The 12,095-nt window shown below is 29.5% G+C and overlaps 1 long non-coding RNA gene across 1 annotated transcript; it reads left to right on the top strand.

Annotated features, from left to right (window-relative positions):
- The first annotated feature begins 2,949 nt into the window (after positions 1–2,949).
- LOC108195680 (uncharacterized) lies at positions 2,950–4,222 on the top strand. Its single transcript, XR_001801565.2, has 3 exons — positions 2,950–3,058; positions 3,290–3,354; positions 3,993–4,222. It is a non-coding gene; the product is annotated as an uncharacterized LOC108195680 (long non-coding RNA).
- The last annotated feature ends 7,873 nt before the right edge of the window (positions 4,223–12,095 follow it).

Below are 12,095 nucleotides of genomic sequence, written 5' to 3'. Positions count from 1 at the left end.
CTGATGCACTTAGTAGAAAGGTTTATGGTAACTTATCAGTTTTAAGGTCATTGCCCAAACCTCTTCAAGAGGATATTAGTAGATCAGAAATTGAGTTGATTACTAATAGGTTGGACAAAATGAGTATCGAGTCAACACTACTTGAGAGAATCAAGCAAAGTCAAATCGAAGATAATGAGTTGAATAAACGAAGAGGTGAAGTGGAAAGTGGTAAAGCAATAGACTTTAAGATATCGGCAAATGGGAGTTTAAAGCTTAAGGATAGAATATGTGTTCCGGACAATGAAGAGATAAAGAAAGAAATCCTTACGGAAGCTCATAGTACCCCATACTCAGTACATCCAGGAACAACCAAAATGTATAACGATTTAAAAATGCATTATTGGTGGCCAGGAATGAAGAAAGATGTGGTAGAATTTGTGGCAAGGTGTCTAACGTGTCAACAGGTTAAGGCTGAACACCAAAGGCCAGCTGGATTATTACAACCAATACAGATCCCTGAATGGAAATGGGAAGAGATCACCATGGATTTCGTAGTTGGACTGCCAAAGACTCTTAAACAGCATGATGCCATTTGGGTTATTGTTGATAGATTTTCAAAATCAGCACACTTCCTTCCAGTACGCATGACATATAGTATGGATCAGTTAGCTGAATTGTATGTCCAAGAGATAGTTAGATTGCATGGAGTGCCAGTATCAATAATTTCTGATAGGGATGCTCGGTTTACTTCTAAGTTTTGGGAAAGTTTGCATAAAGCCATGGGTACCCGATTAAAGTTTAGTACTGCTTTTCATCCACAGTCAGACGGTCAAAGTGAAAGAACGATTCAGACATTAGAGGATATGCTTAGGGCGTGTGTTCTTGACTTCTCAAGTTCATGGAGTAAGTACCTTCCACTAATAGAATTTTCGTACAATAATAGTTTTCAAGCGTCAATTGGTGCAGCTCCATACGAGATTCTTTATGGTAGAAAGTGTCGATCTCCTATCCATTGGGATGAAATGGGGGAAGGATATTATCTTGGCCCTGGGCTGGTCAGAGATACAACAGAGGCGGTGAAAAGAATTAAAGAGAGAATGTTAGCCACACAGAGTCGACAAAAGAGCTACGCGGATCCAAAACGGAGAGATGTTGAGTTCTCGGTTGGAGATAAAGTATTTCTTAAAATAGCGCCAGTAAAAGGGATAGTGAGATTTGGAAAAAAGGGAAAGTTAAGCCCAAGATTTGTAGGTCCCTTTGAGATACTCGAAAAAGTTGGAAAAGTAGCTTACAAATTAGCCTTGCCTCCATCATTAGAAAAGGTTCATAATGTGTTCCATGTCTCGTTATTAAGAAAATATGTGGCCGACCCATCTCATGTGCTTAACTATGAACCTTTGGAATTAAGTCAAGATCTGACCTATATGGAAAAGCCTGTGCAAATTCTTGATAGAAAAGAAAAAGAGCTTAGAAATAAGAAGATTTCACTGGTAAGGGTTTTATGGAGGAATTCTAAAATAGAAGAAAGTACGTGGGAGCGAGAAGATGAAATGAGATCAAAATATCCGGAGTTATTTCAGTGACAAATTTCGAGGACGAAATTTTTATAAGGTGGGGAGACTTGTAATATCCAGGTTTGACTAAATAATAAAATGTGAGATATTCTATATTATTATAATAATATATGAGATATATGTGCATTAAAATTATTGATCATGCGAGACATGTTTTTATTCTCCCAATTAATATTAAGGTATTGATGTATATTGTTATTAGATATTGTCCCACATTGATTAGAAATAGGAGAGGAAACTTTTGTTGCACTATATAATATGTGGAGGGTATTGGGTATAAATAATGTGATGGGTACTTGGCTCACTTCCCACATTGGTGAGAATGAGAGCAAAGAAGTATCTTTAATCTATAAATTAATAAATGGAAGCACATACAAGTGTGTTAGTTTAACTTTCAATATATGAGCTTTTGTCCCACATCGAGACAAAAGTGTACAAGTGCTAGCCATCTATCTATATAAGTTGATGGGTGTGTTGAACTCTTTACCCCAAAGAAGTTAATATACAACTTTCTAGCTTGAACTTTCCTTCTCTACTTCCCACATCGAGAAGAAGAGGAAATGGGGGGTTCTAACCCATTATTAAAACCCACTTCAAGTAATAAGTTTCAAGTCAATATGGACTGAGGCTTTTGCTTGCTATTATCCGTCCATTTTTCTTTAAACAAACCGAATTTTCACTGAACTTGGTAAAAGGGACTAATTTTAATTAGATGTCTCTATTACCAAGCAAAATAAACAACTAATTCGTTGTTTATTATGAAAGTGAATGATTTTGAGTGCTACCCACATTGAGTGCAAATAAGAAGAAGGGAGTTTAAACTCCTATATATATATCATGAAAGTGTTAGAAGGAACCAAGTGTTTCCTCCCAACTTTCCATCCCACATCGAAAAGGTGTGGAAGTTCAAGGCTCAAAGAGCCTACTTAAACAGCATAGGTTTCAAGAGTTGAATGGAAACCGAGTGTGGACCTTGAGCCTCTTACTTAGTCTATACAAAATCTGGTTGCTTGCCTTCTTAGGCCTGGGTTCCCATAATAACAACTAGAATTGCTTTATAAGAAATATTATCCCCAAAATCTCAAGATTGATTAAAAGAGTATATACTTGTGTTTGTGAAGTGTTGGTTTGGGAATAATAACAACTGAAAAGCAACTCTTGAAATGTTGAGTACTATAGTGTTTCTTCATAAGTGTTGCAAGTTTTTGAAAATCATAAAAGTCCCACATCGATGGGGAAACAAACCACAGGCTACTATTTATGTAGTACTATTAACATTATTTTTATAAATTAGCTGCACAAGTGAGTTGGGTGACGGAGGCCTTGTCACGAATGCACTTGTTGGTCGCCTCTCTTTTATTCAGAAAAATTTAAACGTCCCACATCGAGGTAGTAAATGAATGGGGACAAACCTTCCTCTATATAATTGAGGGAAGTCAACCTTTGTGTTTGATCCTTGTAAAAGGAAAACGAAGGGAATCAAAGCTAAGCTCAGCTTTGAGGTAACTACTTTTAAGTAGTCGTTTATTTCTGTTTATTCTATTGAATAATATTTCAATATTTTATTTAGTAACTTTTTTAGATACTACTTATAGTTATAATATTATAAGTAGTTATTAATTTATTTAATGGTGGAATTATGGTTTAATTAACAGAACCACAATTATAAATTTTAAATTTTATAAGTGGCATAGAGAATGATTTATGACAAAGGAAAATATGTATGATTTTAGGTGATTGTGACCTTGATTGAAAGCATCTTCTTGTTTAAGTTGGACCAGTTTAAGTTGGACTCGAGGTAAGTAAAGTACTTAACTGCAACACAAAATTTCTTATTTGAATTTGTTTTTGGTGATTGTCAATTTTGTGTTACTTTGTGAAGATTGAAATGGTTGTAGTACGTTACTGACTGTGTGTATTTATCGGGAAATTCTGATAGCATATGTTGCTAAATTATACATGTGATCAATTGAGAAGATGATGGTATAATTGAATTGTGTCATTGTTACGAGAAGATAAGTTTTATTAGGCCTTTTGTAGGCTTGTAAGGGTAGCCCTTTAAGGGCAGGCCAGGTTCGATTATCGAATATGAGTTGATCTTGCCTCCTCTATGTTGTTAAGATCTATGTGATCAGATACCACAGAGTAAGGCCGCCTTAGGTCTTGAGCTCGACGGGGCAACGATAGAATAAGGTATACAACGAGCCACTCTGTTGGTAATGGCGCCTGAGGAGGTTTCCCATGGGATATTATGTTATACGAAAGCCCTGCAGGCAAATGTGTCAACATGGTGCACTAATTTAAAGTGTCAAGGTTCATAAATAATAAAGATAAGATGGAATGCACTTATACATGTTGAATTACTTATGTGTGTTAAATTATCTTCAGTTACTTTACTTACTGAGCGACGTAGCTCATAGTTTTCTTGTGTTGCAGGAAAGGGTAAAGATAAACATAAATAGAAGTGGGACCGAGCTGAAGCAGAACCTCGCCTCGATGATGTACATATGGCTACTTTGACCTGGGGATGGCCTAGTTATATGTTTTGTTATATGTCACCTAGTAATGACACGTTTTAAGTATGGTTTGTATTAAAGAATGAAAGTAGACTTTATATGTGTGTAATATGATTTTTTGTTGGAGAAAAAAAAATGCTATTGCTTTTATGATGATTTCGCAATATTATTGCAGTAAGTCTTCTTTTATTTAGTAATTCGGGTTGGGGTGTTACAAAAGCATCGACCTGTTACATGATAAAATAATATTATTGACATTAATAATTTAAAAGGATAGAATAGCATCTAATATGTTTATGGATTGTATCGAATAAATATAGTTGACTTCTAAATCCAGCATTACTGTTTATAATACATCATCATTATAATTATTTGATCTAACCATATCTTCAGAACGGCGAAATACATGCTGCTATCTGATTTAATTAATAGTGATCTTCCTGAATTGTGTTATGATGAATGTGCATGAAAAGAATATAGTTAATGTATAGAATTGAGCTTCCTCTTTATTTTTGAATGGCAAAATTTGTAGCTCAATTTATTCGGAAATACTTTATGCAAATCCTCCCGGTGGGTGTTTGCATAATAAAATCCAATAATATTTTGTCAAAACGAACTTGATAATATTTTAATTAAGATCTAAATTATGTTTAAAAATTCATTAATATTTAATTAATATTATCTAAATTCATTAAAATCTAATTGTGTTTCAAAATCGAAGGATTTTTTGGACAATAAATTAGTGTGATTTTTTTATTATAATTTTAAAAATCTCTCCAATAAATTTGAAGAATTATATTTAAATTTTATTGAATATATAACCCTATAAATTTTTCTACCAACTCCATTGAGTTTCATATAAAATCAAAATCAGCTAAATCTCAATAAAATTTACATATTACTAATGACATAGATATTGCAATCCAAATTGAACACGCGCCCTTGATCTTGATCTTTACACTTACGCGTGTCTGTGTCACTGTGTTCACTATGATCAGTAACATTGGTCAAATTTGACTGCACAGATGATTTATTTTGGAGTTCTTAATAATATTTTCTTTCTGTTTTATGATCAGAATTACATATACAGTGCAATTTTAACATTATTCGAACCACCAACTTTTTTATATCACACCAGTATGTTCATCAATGTCAGAACATATCAAAATAACCCATCTTCTGTTCATCACAGCTTCAATATTAACAGACACATCTGTGCATGTCAAATTAAAGATGAGCTGGGAGCCAATTCATCATTTGCACACAAAAGAGAAAATAGACCAAGTATGTGAATAATAATTGTTAAAGCAAAGGCAGTGTTGAAAAGAGACATAGTCTTGCCTTTCGAGAGAAGGCTAGCTACATGATTATATATTTTACTGTTGCAACTCTGGACTTGGTGCAACAACTCTATATAATATTGAATTGTGATTATCTAATCACTCACCTCTTCGATTAAACTAATCCAAATCCATCACCTTCCACGCATAAACTAGTACCTTAATACATGGAAAGACATGGACCACTTTAAGAAAGAGAAACACTAGGAGTAATCTCACAGCTTACATGTGATCACCACTTATTTAGCTCTTGTTTTGTGGCTTTGAAACTAGTAGCATAACCCTCTTGCATGTTCCCACTTTCTTGAAAGCCGCTTTTCTTTGTATGTATCGTAACTGTGTCAATATCTTTGAAAGAATTAAATATCTAGATTGAATTCGTTTATAATAATCTCTCATTTAACTGATTAATTCTCCTTTAATCTTGTGTAATGTTGTGACTGATGGATTTTTGTTATCTGATTAATTTTTATATATTTTTTAAATTAAAATATAATGATTTATTAAAGTTAAATTAATCTCCGATTTTCAATTAATCCAAAATTGATAGCTGAACCGATTAAATCCGATTAACGATTTCTGTACAATTGATAATTTTTAAAAATCAACCCAACTTGAAATGCTTATTTCCACGAATTGATTTTTTTCAAAATTTAACGATAGCTGATACATATATGTTAGGAACTTACTGTACATTTAACATTTATCTTATTTTCAAGACACATTTATATATATATTTTAAATTATTTAATCAGAATTAATTAATTTAATCTCAACACATCTGTACTCTCATCTTTCCCGGCCCTATTATCCTATACTAATTCAAATATATTATTATTTTAATAATAAGACAAAATTATAAAATATATTATTATGATTCATGATATACTAAAATATTGTTCTAAATTATTAAAATCTTTTTTTTGAAACATAAATCATTAAAATCTTATTTTTATTATATTTATAAAATCTTTTTTAAGATAGTGTTAGACCTGCTCATGTATTATTATTTATCGAAAAACAAATGGATTAGCTTTGGAAATCGAACTGCATCGGTTCTGAAATTTTTTAAAATCATACAGCCGACCGAAATTTAGGTCAACATGTGATTGAGAGTGATTGATCTGTGGAATAATCCCAAGTCATCACTCCATTATCTTTGCTCATCTTCATTAGTGGAATTTAAATATTACTAATGCTTGTCCTTAATTAATCACCATCATTATGTCAACGGTAATTTTTTTCATCTAATAATTCAGAACATAAACCATGGGGATTTTATGGTTGGTTAATTAGAGCATCTCTCGCAGATTAACTATGTGAGATTCTAAGTTATTTATTTAAGGAATATGCACAAAAAGCAGAGTACTTGCTCATTCCTAGCTAAATGTTAGGATCCAATTTCCATTCCTCCTATCTCATTCCTCATTTCATTTTTAATGATTAAATATTCAACTCTCACCTTTTGCACACTCTTTCCCACATATTTTTTGTTATCTTTTTGTTAAAAATGTTTGAATTTAATATTATAATAATATTAGGGAAGACAAATAGAGATCATTGTTGGGATTGTCAATCAATATAGGATTCTTATTATTTAGAATTTGAATTGTTTAGTATATATTTAGGGAACCTCTTTAGGATACTGCTGGAGATGCTTTTAACCTACTTATTCATGAACTGAGGCTAGCTAGCTAGTTTATCGGGTCCAATTTTTTTTATTCAAATTAATAAAGACTTTGTCAGAAATGAGGTGCTCATCGGATACAAATTACTCCGTCCTCTAGGTTGCATTAAATTTAATTAAATTTGCCATAAGTTCGATCAAGTTTATTACTTGAATAATATTAAGTATCCCAAAATCTCTATCCAAAACCCTTTTTTCAAATAAGATGGCAGATAGGTGAGTAATTTTAATTGCGTGATTGATGTGATATGCATACATTGGTCCCATTATTATTAACGTGAGAAGAACCGATAATACATCGTCAATTAGTTTTGGGGAAGAAAATTGAGAACATTTTTTGGGTTACTCAACATTTTCTTGCTATTTTATATTTTATCAATTTTGACCAATCAAAATATGGTTGTATTGAGCTAAATATATCTAATCATATTTTTCAGTTGAATTTAGCTTTTTCGTAGTGGTTACTTTTTAAAATAAAGCGAGCAAAATTTTTCATGTTATAAGTCAAAATTTTAAAATTATTGTTTTGTTAAGCTAACATGGCTATTATGTGAATGTGAAGAGATGTGCTAAAGTTTATCATAACCAACCTGGCCTATTACAAGATTATCTGCATTCACAGTTTTATACATCAGTTCATCAGTTCAATCGTTATAGATTATAGATTGATTGATTCTCGTACAGGTTCAGCCACAAAATTCAATCCATGTATAGTCAAAGTGAATCTTCAAAATTGACTTGTTATCAAATCCAGTTCAGGTAAACATCCTTCTAACTGATTATATAAGCCATTTATCGGTTAAAAGTCAATATTTATATGGTATATGAACATTTCGGTTTAAGTTTTTGATAATATGAATAATACTATGTATCTTAATTTATTTTTCGGAAAAATTTAGAAATATCTTTTGAAATATTTAGAAATTTTCTAATAGTATATTATTATAACAGTTATAAATCTTTATTGACTTTAAAACCATGTTAATTGTAAGTCCAATTAAAATTTACTCCATGTTTTGTGTAAAAAGAAATAGCTATTGCATTTGGTCTAGAATGTGGTCGTAGACACATAGACAAATGATCGGGCTTTGATGACTCAGATTTATGATGAGCGGTAGCATTTTGCCGTCAATTATATTGCAGTTGTTAAAAAGCGTCTCTAACATACATTTTAACGTTCAGTTTTTGTGCAACAAGAAATAACTACTGCATTCGATTGTTATGGGTTATCAGCTACCTACATTGATCGCTGATTTGTCGTGTCGGTTGCTGATGGTCTTGTTTTCATGTAGTGAAGGAATTATTTAGTTCTAAATTTCGTTAAATTATATTCTTTGTACTTGAGCTCTCATACTGGTGATTAGCATTCTTGATTCATATTTATGTTATATTCTTACCATCACTAGTTAATATTAGTTCCATAATTAGTAAGTATTCTTTAACTTATTATCCTTAAATTTATATTTTTGTTTTTATTGCTTTGCTAATTTATTATTGAGCACCATAAATAAGTAATTAATTAGGAGAGTAGATACTTTTAATCGGATCTTTGTCAGTTATAACAAATAGAGAGAGCAAAGTTATATGACTAGTACATCTATTATCTATTATATATCTAATAATAGACCAACTATGAGTAATTTAAATCAAAATAACTAAACTACCCTTGCTCATTATACATAATTTAATTCAAAAAGACCAGATTACCCTTACTCACTATTAATATTTACTTTTAATACCAACCTATTTATTAGACATTAATGCCTCTTCATTAATATGCATTAATTACTTTATAATTAAAACTCTAATACATATAAGTATATAACATTTATAGTTATGATTTAATAAATAAATAAATATCCAGTATTATAAAAAGCGAGAATAAAAATATCGACGATTAATCGAAATGGTTAACATGGTCATTATTTGATTAATTTAATATTATATATGTAAAAATAATATATATAATCATTTTTAAAATTTTAATTTCTCTTCACAAATTTTGTAAATTTTTATATTTTGCATGATTTTCGACCCATTATTCAAATTTCTGACCAATTAGACATCGATTAAACGGATTTTACCAAATCAGATCAAAATCCGTCCGACTATTGATTAATAGGTTAACTCGGCCAATTTTTAGAATGTTTAGTTGTTATTATTTAATAAAATTATGTACATATGTATTAGAATAACTATAAATAATATATATAACTATATGACAAAACTCTAATTCGGCAAGAATCTCATTTTTCGTATTAAATATTCAATAATTTTAGGTGAGTGGTAATTTAATTATATAATTTTATATAGTGTACTATATTTTTTGTATTTATATTTTAATAAATATCATAATAGTGAGGATATGTGTACATATATACATCAATATAGAGTGTATTTGGGTAAATCTTATGAAAAGTGACTTCCTTCTTAAAATAAAAAAAGTGGACTATTTGTAAGAAGTGAGTCAATACTTATAAGTGATTAAAGTGTTTGAAAAAAAATCGAAGTCCTCAAAAAAAGTTAGAATTTCAAGTTCCTATGCGTGCTTGTGACTTTTTACACAAACAGGTAAAAAAAAACATATGCGACTATATTAGAAAAAAAAGCCAGAAGCAAGGACATATATACACATAATATGACTTAAAATACAAATAACTATTAAATTGAAATTAAATTTACAAATAATCTCAATTTAAAAAAGATGAACAAAAAAATATGAGATACACTAATTTAATTCAAAACGACCAATTTACCCTTTGCTCATTATACAATATTTATATATATATATATATATATATATATAAAGGTTATTATTGACTTTTAACACTAATGTATTTATTAGACATTAATGTCTAATCATTGTAAATTAATTCGATATGACTAATATACCCTTCTCTTAATACACATATTTTAATATATATAAAAGTTATTATTGACTTTTAATACTAACGCATTTATTATACATTAATGTCTAAGCAATGTATTTATTATACACATTAATTATAACATGATCATTATTTGAAATTATTTTAATATTATACATATAAATAATATATATCGAATCATTTTTAAAATTTTAAATTTTCTCCACAAATTTTGTAAATTTTAATATTCTACCTGATTTTTGACTGATTAATCCAATTTTGACCAATTAATCATCGATTCAATCGAATTTTACCAAATCGTATTAAAAATTCGTCTGTTATCGATTATTCGGTTAATCGGCCGATTTTTAGAATATTTAATTATTGTGATTTAATAAAATTATATATATGATTTAATAAAATCATATATATGATTTTTTAACTATACGACAAAGACTCTGATTCGACAAGAATCTTATTTGTTTTTATCAAATTTTCAATAATTTTAGGTGAATGATAATTTAATTATAGAATAAAATTTTAAATAGTGTATTTTTTTATATTTACATTTTAATAAAGATCATCATAGTAAGGATATATGTACATTTAGACATCAAGATAATAAGAATTAAAATACAAGTAAATATAAATTTAAATTATATATAGGGAAATTCTTGATGGTACCCTCGTAGAAGTGGTTTTTTTCAATGGTACCATCGCATTTTTGACTTCTACCGATGGTACGTTCGTACTTTTAATTTACTCTCTATGGTACACTCGTGTACTTTTTATTTACTCTTTATTGATTACAAACTTAAAACAAATTGTATATTTGAAATTCTTGCGAAAAGTTACATAAAATAGACCCTTAAATCATGTAAAACAGAGTCAAAATGATGGTATTCTTTCTGAGCAGTTTAATGTTCGATCGTAGATGAAGGTATACTCTTTTGTCATAGTCAAAACTCTAAGCTGACGATTGCTGCGCTGACGATTGCTGCGCGGCTGCTGACATAATGAGATGTTATATTTCCAATTGTGTTTAAACATCATGTAATATATATTGTAGTTGATGATAAAAGAAGCAGTTTGGCTGCTGACATAATGAGATGTTATATTTCCAATTGTGTTTAAACATCATCTAATATATACTGTAGTTGATGATAAAAGAAGCAGTTTGGCTGCTGACATAATGGGATGTTATATTTCCAATTGTGTTTAAACATCATGTAATATATACCGTAGTTGATGATAAAAGAAGCAGTTTGGCCAAGCATCCCGGTACAGGGGCTAATGACCAGAAGCCTGAAACAGTGATTAGCCAGTAACTATTTTTTTTTAATTCTATATATCTAAGTATCTGACACATACTTGTAGCAGTAAAATCGAATTTTGATCAATTTAATCCAAAATGACTAAACTATCCTTTACTCAAAATACATTCAATTTGTTCGACTCGATCATTGGTGTAGATGCCGTATGGCTTTCTATTATTAGATTAACACCTTTGTTTCAAAAAAAATAAGAAGATATTTTTCATTCACAAAATTTGAACGTACGTCTATATAAAAAAGAAAAGATTGGGAAAATAAAAAATTTTAAAAATGATTAGATATATATTATTTATATGTATAATATTAAATTAATTCCAAAATCATGTTATAATTAATGTATATTAATGATTGGACATTAATGTCTAATAAAATACGTTAGTTTTAAAAGTCAATAATGACCTCTCTATATATAAAAATATGTATTTTGATATTGCAGTCAATGGACTGGCTTGATGTATAATGTAGGAATTAAGTATCTATTGGGCTATGTTTGGCTACGAAAGTTAAGCCTTAATGTTTATTTGTTTTTATAAAAATGTATATTTTATAATTTTTTTGGATATATCATATATAATTATGATTTAATAATAAATAAATAAATATTTAGTGTTGTCAAAAGCGGGAATCAGAAAATCAACGATTAATCAGAATGATTAATAGGATCATTATCCAGAATTAATTTAATATTATATATGTAAAAATAATATATATATATATATATAATCATTTTTAAAATTTTAAATTTTCCCCAAATTTTTTTTAAATTTTTAATATTCTACCTGATTTTCGACCCTA

This window comes from Daucus carota, chromosome 7 (assembly GCF_001625215.2).
Source record: "Daucus carota subsp. sativus chromosome 7, DH1 v3.0, whole genome shotgun sequence".
NCBI lineage: Eukaryota > Viridiplantae > Streptophyta > Magnoliopsida > Apiales > Apiaceae > Daucus > Daucus carota.
The sequence above is the reverse complement of the archived record's forward strand: the minus strand, read 5'-3'. Positions and strand labels throughout refer to the sequence as shown.